The sequence below is a fragment of the Aulonocara stuartgranti genome, assembly GCF_965226115.1.
Source record: "Aulonocara stuartgranti genome assembly, chromosome: 7".
Classification (NCBI taxonomy): Eukaryota; Metazoa; Chordata; class Actinopteri; order Cichliformes; family Cichlidae; genus Aulonocara; species Aulonocara stuartgranti.
The window spans coordinates 33,821,058-33,839,625 of NC_138945.1; the positions used below are offsets into that span (position 1 = coordinate 33,821,058).

Below are 18,568 nucleotides of genomic sequence, written 5' to 3' on the forward strand. Positions count from 1 at the left end.
ACAAATTTGGAGCAAGCAGGCCTCTCTAATGTGTAACAAAAACATTGATCCATATCGATCCAACTCTGAGCCCTCACACAGGGCTTTGCAGCATGTTAGGAGCAGAGCTGGAATCTAAAATTCGTAAGAGTCTCTGTGTTCTCTGCAGCATCAATGCTTCAGCTCGGCATCAGGACAAGCGAGCGAGCATCGAGTGGGCTCACACATCTATAATTTATGCAAGGACTTCACACTACATGAGAAACGCATCAGATAGGCAAGCATCCATCTGCAGATGACTCATTTAGGCGACCCATTTCAAAGGCCTCACTGGCTCTGTTTATATCAAAGAAACATCAGAGCAGGACCTATTTCACGTCTCGCTTCAATCAGATAATGTGGGCGCCATATTAAAAGCGTCCAACTTCTACAGACAACTGTGTTCTGCAAAATGCTGCTCCATCACTTCTCATTTATGGTTCTTCGCAGCATTCAGCTTCGACATGTTCACGTCAGAGCAAATGTGTTCTGAAAAATGCTCTCGTGAAACACTGCCACACGGAGTCATGCGCTAAAGCATGTAGGAGTTCAAGTGCGACATCGGTTTCTGTCTTCCGCTTCATTTCCTCTTTATGGGTTTCATAAATGAGAGATTTGTCATTTAAAAGCACTTTGAAGATATAACGCGAGTATAGATGACACTATAGCAAGAAAGGTTTTATTCTCATAAGCGCGGGTGTAAGTGGCTGAAGATGGTCCTGGATTTGGTGTCATTTTTAGTTCTTTGTTGTATTATTGAGTTTGAGATTTTGACTGGGTTTTCTGTTATTTTAAGTGTTGATTCATATATTTGCTTGGTTGAATTGTGGGTTCAGATTTTGCTATCTTTGTAGAAATGTTGAGTTCTTGTGATGCTGTTAAGTCTTTCATTTCTCCTTTCATGTCATGGTTTTCCAGATTTTGTTTTGTAGTCTTGCATTTTGGCTCATGTTTTCATTCTTATTCTAGTACAATGAGGGTTCTGATTAAATGGAGTTGTAGATTCTTGTTTAGACTGTTTACTGTCCTAGTGTTAGTTTTCAATTTCTTGACTTTTATTTAGCTTCAGCTCCCTAAATTAAATTTTATTTCCCTCAGTTCCTTCCTCTATTTCTCTGTATGTCGCTTATTCTGATAGTTTTATCTGCAGCAATCTGTAAAAAATAAAAAAATAGAAGAGGCTATGTCACACTTTGGGGCAGCAGTTCAGCCTGCGGTGCTGGTGACCTTGTCAAATTGATGCAGTTACTATATGAATGCAACACCATGAAATACCATCTAGAAAGTGTCAGATTGGCAACAGCTTCATTTTTCAACATGACAATGATCCCAAACTCGGATCACTGAATTGGTCATGGATTGGCCTCCCCAGTGGCTGGAGCTCGACATTTTTGAAGCAGTGTCCTGACAAGGCAGCCAATACCCAGAGAAGAGCTTTGAATGTCCTTCAATGTATTTTCGAACTTGTTAGAATTGTACAACCTGTGTCTTTCCCTTGTAAACTGTATTTCCATGTACATTTGCACGTTTCAATAAGCTGCTGCACCTATTTCCCATTTTACTTGCAAAATATACAGAAATAAGAGGTGACTCAAGACCTTTGCAGAGTATTTTACTTTGCATATTCACTTTGTATTTTACTCTCATACATAAATGAAAATGAAGTGGGAAGGTAAATAAGTAGAACATTTAATGAAAAATAAAAATGAATAAGGGATATCAACATATGTCACATTTTATTTTAATTGATGCCTAATTTATTTTACTGTTATATTTGTTGCATCTAATTAAATATTTATTTATTTATTTAGCAGTAGTTGTCCTCCTGTAACTCCTTTCGTGTATTCGTGTGATTTTAATGATAAGCATTTTTGTTTCATTCTGGCTTTAAAACAGACACATACACACACCCATATACGCACAAAATATCCTTTCCTCACAGTGCAGAGGACAGTGTTGGTGTTGTATGGGTCTGTGTTACATCTGTGTGGGTGGGTGGCTTAAAGTGTGAACTCGGGGAGTGTGTACATGTGCGTACACTTCCACGTGGATTTTCACATATGTGAGGAAAGCTTCATACTATGTTTAAACGCCTGTGATGCTCTTTGTGTGCTCGGCTGCATGCACTTCTTGCAATGGCCTCGCTGAGCTGGGGAGTCTTTATGAAACTGTGTTGAGCTGCTCCAGCAACACACAAAACAACTTGTTATATAATTGCTGCAGAGCAGACTTGTCCGGCTTTATTGATGTGTTAGCATTGTGGATGAGTGGGCTGGAAAAGAGACACAGGAGGGTTCATCTAATAAGAGGCCTTCATGCCATCAGGGCCGTACAATAAGTGGTGAGATTAACAGTAACTGGCTGTGGCAGCAACACCAAGACTGGAAGAATAATCATTAGATGTTTTGTTCAACGTTATTGTTTCTTTCAATTGTCAGTGCTTTGATCATTTGCTCTTAAATATGTGGCAGACACACTGAAAGCAGTATGCGGTCAGGCTTTTTGTTTACTCGCCTCAATTTGGAAAACGATGTCTGAAAATGGATCTGTCCAGGCTGAGCTCCAGAGGGACACTATGTACCAAAAATCCTGGACTCTAACACACTAGTCTGTCAATAATTCATAGTAATTCTCTTTTCTTGAAAGGTTTATGACTACAAAAAGATTTCTCCCTTTGGAGCTACGGTATTGATTTGTTACCTATGGGGATGTTTCCTTCCTCTGCCTCCAGTCATTTTTTTGTGGTTATTATTATTTTTTGCCACTATTTTTGTTAAAAATGTGTCACTGTTCAGTAATAACTAAAGATTTTTGGATTTTGGGAAACCCAAAGGATTTTAATTTGAAAAACATCCTATATTTTATAAAACATATATACATTGAGCTCCTGTTCTTTAAAGATTAATGTTGTTATGAAAGTTGTGTGAACTGAATAGCAACTGGGAATAGTGTGATGAAGAAACATGTTTCAAATTCGTTCAGAGTACTGCTTTGTGTGTACAGCAGTGTAAAGACTTATGTGGGTGTACATACACCTATCATCCACAACAATAAAACCACTAACAGGTAAAGATTGTAACACTAATCATGTCATTAAAAAGGCTACTGTGAATCCTTGGGTCATGGTATTTATATGGACCTTGATACATACCGCCCTTTAAACTTATTTTAAAAACCAACAAACAATATTAGAGAGAAAACCCCAAGGATCAGTCAATTCTCTACAAGCAAGCACAGGCACAGACCTCTGGCTCTGGGAGGGGCAGCCATCTGCTGTGGTTGGTGGGTGAGGGGAAAAGGAAAAAAAGGGACAGCACACAGGCTGACCACGAGCAACAGACTGGGTAAAATGCAAACTGCAGGAGAGAGCAGATAGAATTGAATGACATGCAATAGTGGCAGATAAATGCATACGCACTAAAACGTGGGAGTAGAGAAGAAATGCTCGGTGTATCATGGAAAGTCACCCAGCAGCCCGAGCCTGTAGCAGCATAAACAAGCTCAAGTCTAATCTTAAAAGCAGAGAGGGTCTTTCTCCTGAACCCAAACTGGATGCTGGTTCCACAGAAGGAGACATGATACCTGAAGGCTCTGCCTGCTATTTGCTATGATGACTCTAAGACATGAGGTCTCATCATTCAAGACTTTGCGCAGTAGAAGGATTTTAAAGTCAAACTGGGCTAGAGAAATGCAAAGAGACCAAAATGTTGACTTACACCATCTCAGTCTATAAAGGATCCCGTCCTCCTGCCGCCGATGTTTAACATCACGGGACGTTAGCTAATCAACAAACAAACAAAAAACACCCCCAAGGGTTAGACCAGTGGTTCCCAAACTTTTTTCGCTGGGCCCCCCTTTGTTTTACAAGAAAAATGTTCGCGCCCCCCCCCTCGCGCGCGTACGCACACACACGCACGTACAGATACATCCTCCAACAACACACACCCATATTTTGCTCATTTCACACCTCAAACATTTAGTAAACAATTAAGCAAATACAAGTAATCTGCAGGTAGTAAGAAAATAAACTACTAACTCTTTTACGCTATGTCCGCACCTACACCGGTATTTCTGAAAACGCAGCTGTTTAGTCCAGGGGCGATTTTAGCCATTTTGGGGGGTGCTTCAGCCAAAATTAATCAATGCACCCCCAAAGATTTCTTACTTTTTTTGACAATATTTGCTGTTTGTGTGACACACTACTAAAAATATAAAAAGCATACAGTACTGTACTTGTTTGAGACATAAGATTTTAACAACAAAAGTATAGATACCCCCCCCCCCCTCCCAAAATGGTTTGTTCCAGCTCGCCTCTCCCCTACTCTGGCTCTAGCCTCTTGCTGCCAGAGCGATGGTGGCTTAGACGCAGCAGAGCGGAAGTGTAAGTGCCTGGCTTAAAACAGGACATATTAGCTGCATTTAACCTTCAGTTACTCTTTATATAGTTAGGTAGGAGTCAGACTTTTCTCGTGTCCAAATTCATGGGCTGCATTCTCCTGAGGCCGCATTTGTAGACCGATTACGTCACAGCGACGCGCCGAAGGCTGTCCAAATTCGTAGACCCCTCCGAATGCAGCCGACAAATGCGTGCTCCTTTTTCCGAATTTGAAGGATGGGTCGGGTGTGTCCTTCGTGGCCCACCATATCCCAGAATTCATAGCGCGGCCCAGCCAAGCTCCAGTTTCCGGCTAATGGCGGCCGCTACTAAGTTTTAAAAATTACTCTTATTAATCTTTCTGGGTCACGAAATAAACTTTTAACATATTTTCAGGCGAGAAAGTAGCTGTGTAAACATCAAATATCTGCTCGGTTTATCAAGATATCGCATCTTTGCTAAAGTGCTTCGACGTTTTCGGAGACGTCTGCTACCCACCAGCTCGATAGCTAGCCGGGAGCTCGAGGGTTACTGATGCGGCCGAGAATGGCACAACTCCCGGCACATCATTTTCAGATCACCGCGGACTTTCGCTGCTCGGGTTAAACGTTGTCAGCCGGTGATCAGCTGTGATCAGCTGATCACGGGGCCGGGGTTAAAAGAGAGACGCCAGACATCATTCTCTTCGTGTCAGGAGCTCCGAAACTCTGCCGACGTCAGTCTCCGCCTGATTCAGCAACCGTGAGTGATTATCCCTTCAATCCTTTTTCTCTTCCCGGCTCCGCTCGCTCTCTGTCGGTAACGACCGTTCCGAAGCCACGCTTCGTGCACTGATCGTTACTAGAATAACTGCGTGCCTGCTCCAAACCCACCGCTAGCCTTCGCCGCGCTTGGGTCTAGCCAACACGCCACACGGGCACGCCGAATTACTGTGTGTAACCCGCCCGGCCGTGACAAACGTAATATATAAGTCACTTAGACAACCTAAAAATGTTATTGTTGGGCTTTTTTCAGTGTTTTGTTTGTTCGTGAGTAAATCGGTTTGGCTGAGATTAAAGTTATTAGATTAGATAAAATAAAACTTTATTAATCCCCCGGGTGGGTTCCTCCTTGGTTTTTACACAGCTGACTAAACGTCAAACAGAAAACTGATTAAACAGAAGTGTGAGATGGCCGAGAGTTTACTCCAGTGTCCTGTTATATTTTAGACAGCAAGGAGCAGACGGCTGAGTTTATTAAACTCCACCGAGACAGCGGTGACGCTAATCAGAAGGCTAGACCGTCCAATTTCACGGCCGTTTACTTCCGGCCTACCCGATCTTCTGAGGACCCGGTGTTCTGACAAACCATCCTACTTTGGCAAAACGTCCTACCCGTAGGATAATTTTACGGTGTCCCCTGACAAACAGTCCTACTTTGGCAAACCGTCCTACCAGTAGGATAATTTTACGCTGCCATATGACAAACTGCCCTACTTTGGCAAAATGTCCTACTGTATGTAATTTATGCACATTTCTGCTGCCAAACAATAATTCCAGCACAAATTTAAGTAGGTATGACGGTTTGCCACTTAACTTTGCCCATCAGAGTATGTTTGTAGCTGATATTCATAAAGCCAGTTCGGTTTGACACTTTTTTTTACCCATTAAAGTGTGCTTGTAGGTCACATTCACAAAGGTAGCATGTTTTGGCACGTAATTCTTCCCGTCAGAATTATGCTTCTACTTTATAATAACAACGGTAGCATGTTTTGGCACGTAATTCTTCCCGTCAGAATTATGCTTCTACTTTATAATAACAAAGGTAGCATGTTTTGGCACGTAATTCTTCCCGTCAGAATTATGCTTCTACTTTATAATAACAAAGGTAGCATGTTTTGGCACGTAATTCTTCCTGTCAGAGTATGCTTCTACTTTATAATAACAAAGGTAGCATGTTTTGGCACGTAATTCTTCCTGTCAGAGTATGCTTCTACTTTATAATAACAAAGGTAGCATGTTTTGGCACGTAATTCTTCCCGTCAGAATTATGCTTCTACTTTATAATAACAAAGGTAGCATGTTTTGGCACGTAATTCTTCCTGTCAGAGTATGCTTCTACTTTATAATAACAAAGGTAGCATGTTTTGGCACGTAATTCTTCCCGTCAGAATTATGCTTCTACTTTATAATAACAAAGGTAGCATGTTTTGGCACGTAATTCTTCCCGTCAGAATTATGCTTCTACTTTATAATAACAACGGTAGCATGTTTTGGCACGTAATTCTTCCCGTCAGAAATATGCTTCTACTTTATAATAACAAAGGTAGCATGTTTTGGCACGTAATTCTTCCCGTCAGAATTATGCTTCTACTTTATAATAACAAAGGTAGCATGTTTTGGCACGTAATTCTTCCCGTCAGAATTATGCTTCTACTTTATAATAACAACGGTAGCATGTTTTGGCACGTAATTCTTCCCGTCAGAATTATGCTTCTACTTTATAATAACAAAGGTAGCATGTTTTGGCACGTAATTCTTCCCGTCAGAATTATGCTTCTACTTTATAATAACAAAGGTAGCATGTTTTGGCACGTAATTCTTCCCGTCAGAATTATGCTTCTACTTTATAATAACAACGGTAGCATGTTTTGGCACGTAATTCTTCCCGTCAGAATTATGCTTCTACTTTATAATAACAAAGGTAGCATGTTTTGGCACGTAATTCTTCCTGTCAGAGTATGCTTCTACTTTATAATAACAAAGGTAGCATGTTTTGGCACGTAATTCTTCCCGTCAGAATTATGCTTCTACTTTATAATAACAAAGGTAGCATGTTTTGGCACGTAATTCTTCCCGTCAGAATTATGCTTCTACTTTATAATAACAAAGGTAGCATGTTTTGGCACGTAATTCTTCCTGTCAGAGTATGCTTCTACTTTATAATAACAAAGGTAGCATGTTTTGGCACGTAATTCTTCCCGTCAGAATTATGCTTCTACTTTATAATAACAAAGGTAGCATGTTTTGGCACGTAATTCTTCCTGTCAGAGTATGCTTCTACTTTATAATAACAAAGGTAGCATGTTTTGGCACGTAATTCTTCCCGTCAGAATTATGCTTCTACTTTATAATAACAAAGGTAGCATGTTTTGGCACGTAATTCTTCCTGTCAGAGTATGCTTCTACTTTATAATAACAAAGGTAGCATGTTTTGGCACGTAATTCTTCCCGTCAGAATTATGCTTCTACTTTATAATAACAAAGGTAGCATGTTTTGGCACGTAATTCTTCCCGTCAGAATTATGCTTCTACTTTATAATAACAAAGGTAGCATGTTTTGGCACGTAATTCTTCCCGTCAGAATTATGCTTCTACTTTATAATAACAAAGGTAGCATGTTTTGGCACGTAATTCTTCCCGTCAGAATTATGCTTCTACTTTATAATAACAAAGGTGGCATGTTTTGGCACGTAATTCTTCCCGTCAGAATTATGCTTCTACTTTATAATAACAAAGGTAGCATGTTTTGGCACGTAATTCTTCCCGTCAGAATTATGCTTCTTGCTCTTATTAACAAAGGTGGCATGTTTTGGCACGTAATTCTTCCCGTCAGAAATATGCTTCTTGCTCTTATTAACAAAGGTAGCATGTTTTGGCACGTAATTCTTCCCGTCAGAATTATGCTTCTTGCTCTTATTAACAAAGGTAGCATGTTTTGGCACGTAATTCTTCCTGTCAGAGTATGCTTCTACTTTATAATAACAAAGGTAGCATGTTTTGGCACGTAATTCTTCCTGTCAGAGTATGCTTCTACTTTATAATAACAAAGGTAGCATGTTTTGGCACGTAATTCTTCCCGTCAGAATTATGCTTCTTGCTCTTATTAACAAAGGTAGCATGTTTTGGCACGTAATTCTTCCTGTCAGAGTATGCTTCTACTTTATAATAACAAAGGTAGCATGTTTTGGCACGTAATTCTTCCTGTCAGAGTATGCTTCTACTTTATAATAACAAAGGTAGCATGTTTTGGCACGTAATTCTTCCCGTCAGAATTATGCTTCTTGCTCTTATTAACAAAGGTGGCATGTTTTGGCACGTAATTCTTCCCGTCAGAAATATGCTTCTACTTTATAATAACAAAGGTAGCATGTTTTGGCACGTAATTCTTCCCGTCAGAATTATGCTTCTACTTTATATTAACAACGGTAGCATGTTTTGGCACGTAATTCTTCCCGTCAGAAATATGCTTCTACTTTATAATAACAAAGGTAGCATGTTTTGGCACTTGTTTGTAGAAGCAGTCTGCATGCCAAGGTGCTTAAGTTATACAGCTGTCACCACTGAAGTGATTGGAACACCTGACTATATAAACTTTGACAATGAACTCACTCCATTATAGTTACAGTATATATTTACTGAATATATTTACAGATACATATATTTGACATTTATATAGATCTAACAGAACACAGGGAGAAAGAACTGAAAAAGAAACAGTGTACAAATTATGCACATTTGTCGCACAGGTACTTGACCAGGCTGCTCTCATATTGAGCACATCCAAAATGTGCCCATCTGGAACAAAACTCGCACTGCACCTGAAGAGGGAGAGGGGTGTAAGTGTGTTAAACAACATTATGAGTTTGATGAGAAAATAATTACTACAGTGGCTTGCAAAAGTATTCGGCCCCCGTTAACTTTTCCACATTTTGTCAGATTGCATTCACAAACATGAATCAATTTTATTGGAATTCCACATGAAAAACCAATGTCTCTACCAGTCTCTAGCTGTTAGAGACAGACCCTAAAAGACTGGCAGCTGTAATTGCAGATAAAGGTGGTTCTACAAAGTATTGACTCAGGGGGCTGAATAATTACGCACACCCCACTTTTCAGTTATTCATTTGTAAAAATTGTTTGGAATCATGTATGATTGTTGTTCCACTTCTCACGTGTACACCACTTTGTATTGGTCTTTCACGTGGAATTCCAATTAAAATTGATTTGTGTTTGTGGCTGTAATGTGACAAAATGTGGAAAAGTTCAAGGGGGCCGAATACTATTGCAAGCCACTGTATATTGCATTTGTGGTTTATTTGTTTTACCATTTCAATCATACTGGAGTCTGGATCGGCTTCCAGCATGGAACAAACCACACAGTAGTCATCAGCATTACCTAGAAACACACTGACATTAAACCTAACAGTTTTAAACAAAACTGAAAGTGCTATTGCAATACAAAAGCACATGACTCAACTTACTTTGATGTTCTAGCAGTTCGCAAGCAATTTCAGTGCGGTGCAGCCCAATGGCTTCTGGAGTGGACAGCACCCTAGTAACCTCTCCACTCAGAAGGTAGTGTTCGGCAAACTGTAAAATATGTTACAGTAATTGCAATTGATTAACTTAATTCTAGTTTAATACATTAAATACAATTGCTTATTAAATACCTTCAACACTAAAACTCCACAACTGCTGGAGTCCATCTGCTTGTTGTGTGGCAGAGTCTCCATTTTCCAATCCACTCGGGACTCTTCCTTTCCTTTCATCTTCAGAAAATTCCTAATAAAAACAAAACAAGTTTTTAAAATGTAGCCAGCATTTTGCTCTAAATAAAAAGAAAAAAACCCCCACAAACCAAACAACCTAAAACAGATAATTAATGAATGATGAATACCTCCAGTTACGCATAACTTTCCTTTCATAACAACCTTCATTTCCAAGAGGGTCTAACAGCAGTACAGATTGTGAGGAGATTTTGACAACCTAAAATAAAAATTGTATTTAGTAGAATATGTGTATTACACTCACTTAAGTAAACATAATCAATTGTAAACATTTTCAAAATAAGAATATGCTGCTAAAAAGAACAGTAAAACAAAATAGAGAAAAAACACATGAGGTGTGAACATGTACCACAAGTATCCAGTGTGCACCAGAGTTCAGTGGGCACAACCAAATGTCCTCAGCCGGAAACAACATCTGTGGAATATTTTTAAGTTTATAAAGGTTTAGATTTATTTACATAACATACACTATATAACCAATATAACATCTACATTACCTTGCTGACACATTTAAACTTCCCAGAAAACAGAGAGGTTGCAACAACGCAAGACAACTGATACACGGGTTTCTGAAAAAATGCAAGATTATTATTATTATTTTTTTTTTAAATGATTACAAAATTTTATAAAATACCTTTGTGAAATAACTGGCATACGTTCTTACTTGCCTTTTGTTTCTTAATGAGGCAGTGCAGGTATGCATCAATGACCTGTTTGGATTAAAAGAAGATTATTTTTACAGACCACCACTAGGACCAAAAATGATTATTTCACTTACCTCATCAGAAAGCCACCCACTATCCTCCAGTGTGCGAAAAGAAGAGTCATACAATTTGTATGGCCCAACGACTGCCTCCACACGCCCGGTGTCTTTTGCAGCCCAAAGCCACTTCACTAAAAAACAAAATATGATAAGTTTCTTTAGTAATAACAATTGCCATTTGAAAATCACGGTCAATGGCCAACGGGCCACAAGCAGACAAGGGCCAACGGGCCAACAACATAAACATGCCAGAGGGGAGTAGCTTTATGTAAATCAGAAATTAGCCAAAATTGGACCAACAGGTCAAAATTAGCAAGAGGGGAGAAAAAAATAAAACATTCTATCCATCTGACTAGCCAAACAGGCAACAATTGACCAACCGGTCAGAATGAGATTTTTAGCTATGCCACCTTTTTCTTGCGTGCTGGGTTTCTGGGGGGTCACTGGTACAAGCTCTTCTGGTGCTTGGACTGATTTTACCTGAGCTATTTTTGGTGCAAACTGAATGACAGAGGATCTGTTATTTTGCAGCGCTTCATGTTGATGCTGAGGACTGCAAGGCCACATCTCAGAAGATGGGCTACTCTCAACAGGTTCAGCTGGAGTTGAGACTTGGACAGGGTGGCTTGTTCTATAGGGTTTAATGTGGTCAATACTGTATAGACTTTTTAAAGTATTTCCCTCAGCGTTTTTCAGTCTAACACATTTTCCACTGAAGTCATCAATTGTGTAGGGACCTGAAAAATCCGGTTCAAGTCTTCCTCCTTTTCGCCCACGTTTCCTCATATTTAGAAGCAGAATTTGATCCCCTATATTGTACACAACATTTTTGTACTTTTTCAGGGCCCGCTTGGCATATGCAACCTTTTGCTTGTCTTGTGACTTCGCAATGTTTTCTTGTGCAGTTTCTTTAACTGCATGTTGTGCTTCACTTTCAGACTGTACATAGTCACTGTACCTTTTGTCGTCTGGCAGAATGATGTTGGAAATCTAAAATTTTGTAGATATTAGCAATTAAAACAAGATGATATCATATTCATAAAGAGATTACTGGGTTTTTTTCTTAAATGGTTTCAATTCTTAGTTCTAACATAGAAAGAATTTGACAAACACTCACCGGCACTTGAGCAGGCACTTCTGATGGAAATACTGTCTCTCTTCCATACATCAGAAAAAAAGGTGTGTATTTTGTTGTGGTGTGTACTTTTGACCGAAGTGAAAACAGGGTGGGCTCTAGATACAGATCCCAGTTATTCTGCTGGTCATTCACCAGTTTTCGGAGGGCTCTAAATGCAGGCATAGAAATATGTAAACACAGTAAGTAAGACAAAGTTTAATTAGAAGTAAAGAAATTAATAAATTATTAAGTAACAATTAAGTTTGAATAACATAAGTAATGTTATTAAAAACTGATAGATAAAAAGTTAGGCATACCTTTTTATGTTGTCATTGGTCTTTTCATCTAGACCATTCGTCTGTGGATGGTATGCTGCTGTGACACTTCTTTCAATTTGCAATAACTTGCAAAGATCAGAGTTGAGCTTCAACAGATAAGGACAAGGTTATACTGCTTATACAAGCACACAAGAAAAAATCTTTGACCCCAGTGAAGTAAAGTTAAAAAATGTAACTGAAAATTATTTAACACTTACTTCATTCACAAACTCTCTGCCTTGGTCTGACAAAATCCTTTTGGGGCAGCCATGTCTATATATAATGGAGCACAAGTGCTGGGCTACCTCAGATGCAGATTTCGTTTTTAATGGGAAAGCTTCAACCCATTTTGAAAAGTAGTCAGTTGCAGTAAGTATATACTGGAAGCCGCTTGAAGTTTTAGGAAGAGGTCCAGTAAGATCTATACCAATAAGTTCCCACACTTCAGACACCTATCAAGGACAAATTAATAATTTGAATAACAATTTGTATAATGTACACATTAACATTGATGGTTAAAATTAGTTGGCAAACCCTCCTGCCTTTATGAATATGAGCTACAAGCATAGTTTGATGGGTAAACGGGGCATAATATTTACCTGAATACACTGCAACGGTTGCACAGCAGTCAGTGGTTTCCCAACTTTTTGACACTGGTCACATTCCTGAATCTTTAAGGTAAAAATATTTATGGAGTTCACGTAAATGTTCAACATTCTCATTTGTAAAAAACAAAAACACTTAATGACATATTCTCTAACGAACAAACTATTTAGCAACAATAGTTTGTGTGCGTGTCTTCAAATCTCTGCCAGGCCTACGGGTTATTACTGTAATATCACTAATTAACCATATTTATTTATATTTTTAACTGATATCAAAAAATGTGCTTATTTTAAACACTATTTAACAACAGTACAAACAGTTAATACATACCCATGTTTTAATGTCAACTGTCATACCAAACCAGTAAAATCTGGAACACACTGCATTTAGCGTTTTGTGTGTGCCAGTGTGTCCTCCAATTGGAGATGAATGAAACTCATGAAATATCTTCCTGGCATCATCCATGGTTTTTACTACTCTTCTGGTTCCAACAAAGAGTTCTCCATCTGCAGTAAAACAATATATATTTAGAAATTAATTTAACCACATATATGAGTTGTTAGTATTAACAGTAAATTACTGACCCTTTTGTTTGAATTTTGAGGCATATCTTCTGAGGTTTTGCCTCTGAGCCTTGTCATATCCTGAAGGGTAGGAGCCCGCAGAAATGAACGCGTAAATCTCTTCCCACTTCTTCTCCATATCTACGAATGTCAGTAAACATTTTCTTATGAGCTTCAATATGTGCAGTTGACAATGCAAATAATTTAACTTATTAAATAACGAAATTACCGAAACAGCCTTAAAACACCGAAGCTGCGGACTCAAAAGTGTTGTGCAAATACCACGTGTCCGGTAACTTGACAGCAGACTTCACCGAATCTGCAAATTCGACAGTTTTGTGCAGAAAGCAGATAGCGACTTCACTTTAATATTGACAAACAATCACAAAGGCTTAAAAAATCAAGTATCAACGTCAATAAAAAGTACTAATACTTACTACTTACCTATTCTCCTGCAAATATGACAATGGAGTAGCGTGAAATCACAGCCGGATGCGCTTAGCTTCCCTTTTTGTGCTGTGCGCATGCGCGCACATGCTCAGGAACTACGGGTAGGACGGTTTACGGGGTAGGAGAAATTCCCAGAACACCGGCCCACGTAGACCGCGAAGGCCGGGTCCTCGGGAGAATGTAGCCCATGAATTTGGACACGACCCATGTTTCTTTTTAGCTGAAAAACATTACACCAGGTAACCTGCAGTGTTGAAAACATGTTTTCCGACAATGTTTGCTACCCTACAATCCGTCCTGCTCTGTAGTAAATTCAGCGACATTTGACCGTCCTGTTGCTCCCATTGAAATGTATACAGCCTATTTAAAATCTAAAACTTGTCCGCAGCCTACTGTTGGTTACCACTGTCCTGTTTGAAATGGATACTAACTAGCTAACTGACTGAATGCCCCTTAACCTTATTCCTGTTGTGTGTGTGTTTGTGTGTAGAGACAGCCAGGTCCATAATGGATATAAGGAAGTTTTTTCAAAAAAAGGAGTCACATTCAGGTAAAAGTGTAAGATCAAATGATCCGTCAATCAAGAATAATGTTGGATCAGTGTTTCAATGTTTATATCTTTTATTAGATGTTCATGTGGTTATTTGCCTTTTGGTTGAAAGTACACTGAGAGGACTTTTTGTTAGCGATCTTAATAGAATTTTTTTCATATTAATGTAATTTTTCATCTAATTGAATACAATCTATTTGTGTATGATTGTCAGTCCAAAGAGGGAGCGAGGAAAGAGGGGAACGTGAGGACAAAGTACAAGGTCAGGAAGAACCAGGTAAGGAAACAGACAGGGAACAGTGACAGGCACAACAGAAACTATTAAACTGACAAAGAGAAAAAACCTGATTTTACTCACACAATCTGGAAGTTGTGTTCTCCCTATATTAAAGCTGCTATACAGAATCTGCAAAACAAACTGGGTTGAAACATTTTTGACCCTCTTTAACAACATTCCAACATAACATTATAATTGATTGGGGAGATTAAAATCAATGATATATTTTTATGTGGTTCAGCCACAACTCTACTAAAACCTCAGCCAGTAATAGGTAGGCCAACTTTTGGACCGTCCACTTGTCTGTATGACTGCCGCAGTACGTACGTGAGGAGCTGTAAAGAGAAGCAGAGTTCTCTGTTTATATTCTAAAAATGTTTTAAGCTAGTTTCAAAGATTCTGTACTGCAGCTTTAAATGTTTTCCAAAAGCACACACACACTTACCTTATCAGTGTTTCAGTGTGATACCACCTGAGAAAATGTCAAGCTCTCCTAAGTACCACTATGAAAGCATAAAACTCATAAATCTTACAACACAAAATTATTATTATTAAATTAGTAAAATTAGTATCTACAATAAAGATTTTTTTCATACATTGTATACATTCTACCACAGGCTAAGTTGCCTCCATTTTTATAGTTTTATTAATATTTTGTAATAATTTATTTGTAATAATTTATTCTGTTTTGGGAGTTTATTTTTATGTATCTGTATTATATTATACATACACATTAAAAGTGAATCTCTGTCCAAAAAATGCACTCAGTTTACTTTTTACTCACTATGAGCATCATTCATTATTCTCCCCCAGTAATTAAGGTTAGGATTTTTTCTATTCCAATCCATTCTTCTTTTGCAGCATTTAAATAACATTGATCAGATTTGATGGTTTTGTTACAGACTTTTCAAAAAAGTGTTTTGCTTTTCTTTCACAAATGTGGGGATTAAATTGTGTAAAATGTACAAAACAGTAATGTCATGTATTAAGATGAGGACCCAGGCACAGAGAGACTTGATGAATTTAAGAATCTTATGATTTAATAAAGAAATTTGCAGACTTGCACAGAAATGGTAAAATTATGATGACTGATAACGGAGATGACGACAACAGACGATGAGGACAGGGAGGAACAGGGGTTTAAATGCACCAAGGAAACAGTCAGAGAGAACTTGGGACAACCTTTAAGGATGCAGGGACTGACAGAGACAGGTTTATCTTGCATGGCTGGGCAGCTCTCTGGGTGCTCAGCACCCCCAAAGTTCTGATCCTATAATCGCCCCTGGTTTCGTCCACACGTAAACGGCGTTTCGAATCACCGAAAACTGAGATTTTTTAAAACTCCTTTTTTGCTTTTACGTGTGGACGAGGAATACAGAGTTCGTCACGCAACGTCAAAGGTATGTGCCTTTTTCACGTCAGCTGTGCGCCACGTTATTGTTTACATGACATGAATTGCAGAATGACAGATAGTCAGATTAACAGTATTTTGTCTCTATCTTCAGGTTTTACACTCTTACATATAAACACGCAGTTACTGTCCCTCCATTTAGAAAGGCAGAGGCGTCACTGTGTGATTATTTTACATGTAGTTGTTTTTTCCTGTGTAATAATATTCAACATTGCTATCAAGAAATTTTTCAAAAAATGCCTCTCTGTGCAAAATGGGTGTAAAAACATAAACAACTGTGGGATACTGTTTGTCTGTGATTTAGACAGGGGGAACAAATCGTGGCAAATAAATTATTACTGATGTTATTTGTATCCCGCTGTAACTTTACTGTATAAAGAGCTAACATCTCCAAAATGTCAGGAGTAGTTAGTCGTTACAACAAGTGTTTGTGAACTAAAAATCAAGAATGTGGGATACTGTTTGTCCATGATTTGAACAGCCCAGCGCTGCTCCCGACAAAGGGAAAACCAATTCTGCAGGGGAGACCTACCTTGGCACTTGTGCAGGTGAAGCCAAAGGGAAGATTTGTTCCACCATATTTTCTAGTCTTTGGCTTAGAATGAAGTTGGTTTGGAAACATATTCAGCTATGCTTCATCTCCTGCTTTGCCTTTGTGTAGGCACCCCGTGCTAGCAGTGTCCATGCCGCGCCCCCCCTGCAACGGTTCTGCGCCCCCCACACTTTGGGAAGGTCTGGGTTAGACTAATCTTTCTGTCAAACTCTTCTCTTGTTGCTCTTTTCCTCTCTTCCACTCTCTGTGTGAATGCATTTAAGTGAGTGAGCAGCTAACAACGCTTTTGTGTTTCAGGGGTGGGATTCCTCTTGGCTTCCTTCCATCCTTCGGTCCTGTTCACCCGGAGATGATGAGAACATCCATTTGTCATCGTCTCATTGTGCTGCTGATACTTAAGCTGAGGGAAGACATTCAGTTGTCGCCTGATCACTGATTAAGACCGTTAGTGATGTTAGTTCCCCATCTCCGTATTTTTGCTCTGTTTTTGACGGTGACTTACACTTGCCTGTTTTCTTCCTCTGTGCAGAAAATCCTGGTGTGTTCCTGAGAAAGCATTTCAGAGAGACAATCTGTTGTGTAAAGAGTTAGTGAAGGACTTGAACCGTCACTAACTGGAAACCCTCATGTTTGCCTTTTGTTTCTGTTCATCTTGCTGTAAATAAACCTGAAGCACCCACTTTGAGTCCAACATCCTCCATAGTCCACAAAACAAATTACATTTGAAGGGTAAACCACTCTCTCTAGGGCCCAGTGGAGTTATGAATCCTCTGCAATCAATACCATGACATGAGTGACCCCTTGCTGGGCCAGAACCGTGGAGAATTTTGTGTCGTATAATGTTTATGTAAGCCAGTGTATGTAAGCCGACTACTGTAACCATTAAACTAGTTTTTTTAACAACCCGAAACCATCAGTAGAATTAAAGAAGTTAAAGAAAATTAGAGCAGACGATGTCGTGACTTATTGCCCTTTGCCTTCTGTTGTTCAGCTGATATCTGTCCACTTATCTTCCCTAATTAAAGCAGACTAAATCATTCTCTCTTATGGCACTAGCAGCATGAAGCCTGCAGCTACAGCACACAGCTGTTTCAACTCTGCAACACAGTGTGTGGTATTGCAAGTGCTGGGTCTAATTTTGTGGTAAAAATCTACATTAGCATTCACTGTGTGCAGCTTGGAAGCGAGGATGGGCAATCAGATCCCAAAAAACTAAATCTAGGACACATAAATGCAAAGAACTTGTCTAATATTCTTCCCCATGCCACAGCAAAAATGATGATAATAAAGACAAAAACTCTAGGAACTTCCTTCCACAGCCTTACCTTGTATGGAGTATTTCCCTCTCTTTATTGTAGCTGCATTTCCTTTTCTTTGTAGTAGTCTTCAACATTTTCCTGTCAAATGCGCAAAGCCTTTGACTTTGTGGTGACTCACAATGTCCCCTGTTGGTCATACTCTACTCTAACCTAAATGTGAGTGATGTTGACAGTCTTCTCTGCTTTCTTAGCAGCCATTGGATAAAAGTAAAGTGTCTTTACAGCAGATGCAAGTTTTCCAAACTTGAACCAATCAAAATGCGGGACACTGCCTCAGTTTGTGGGATGGGGGATGGGCAAGGGACAAATATGCAGGACAAATCCATGTAAACAGGGACACCTGCACACTCTAGGGACAGACAGCGGCTGGCAGCTTGGCTTTTACCCTACAATTGATTATCAGACTCCCAGAGGACCAATGAATATGTCTCCGTGCCTCAGGGATGTTCAGGTAGGATGATGGGAAATCTCTAATAATGGCTTTAATGTAATGGTGCATGGTCACATTCTTGGTGTATATGGGCGTTTTCAATTCAATTCAGATTTTTTTTATGTAGCACTAAATCACAACAACAGTTGCCTTAAGCTCTTTTCTACAGTAAGGCAAATAGCCTATGGTGTTCTGGAGAAAACCCCAACACTCAAAGGTCCACTGCTGCATAACTAAAGGATGATTCAGGGTTGCCTGATCCAGCCCTTAC

General features: G+C 39.2%; 1 protein-coding gene across 3 annotated transcripts in view; it reads left to right on the top strand.

Annotated features, from left to right (window-relative positions):
• Positions 1-4,357: 4,357 nt before the first annotated feature.
• The window catches only part of grin1a (glutamate receptor, ionotropic, N-methyl D-aspartate 1a), a 52,934-nt gene continuing 38,723 nt past the window's right edge, over positions 4,358-18,568 (top strand). For 2 of the 3 annotated variants that reach the window (XM_082541596.1, XM_082541597.1), the window contains exons 1-3: positions 4,358-4,399; positions 14,248-14,307; positions 14,522-14,584. The gene's annotated coding sequence lies outside the window, so the exon portion shown is untranslated. Of the gene's footprint in view, positions 4,400-4,478; positions 5,135-14,247; positions 14,308-14,521; positions 14,585-18,568 lie in introns of those variants that run through there. The other variant, XM_082541595.1, reaches the window with a different exon arrangement.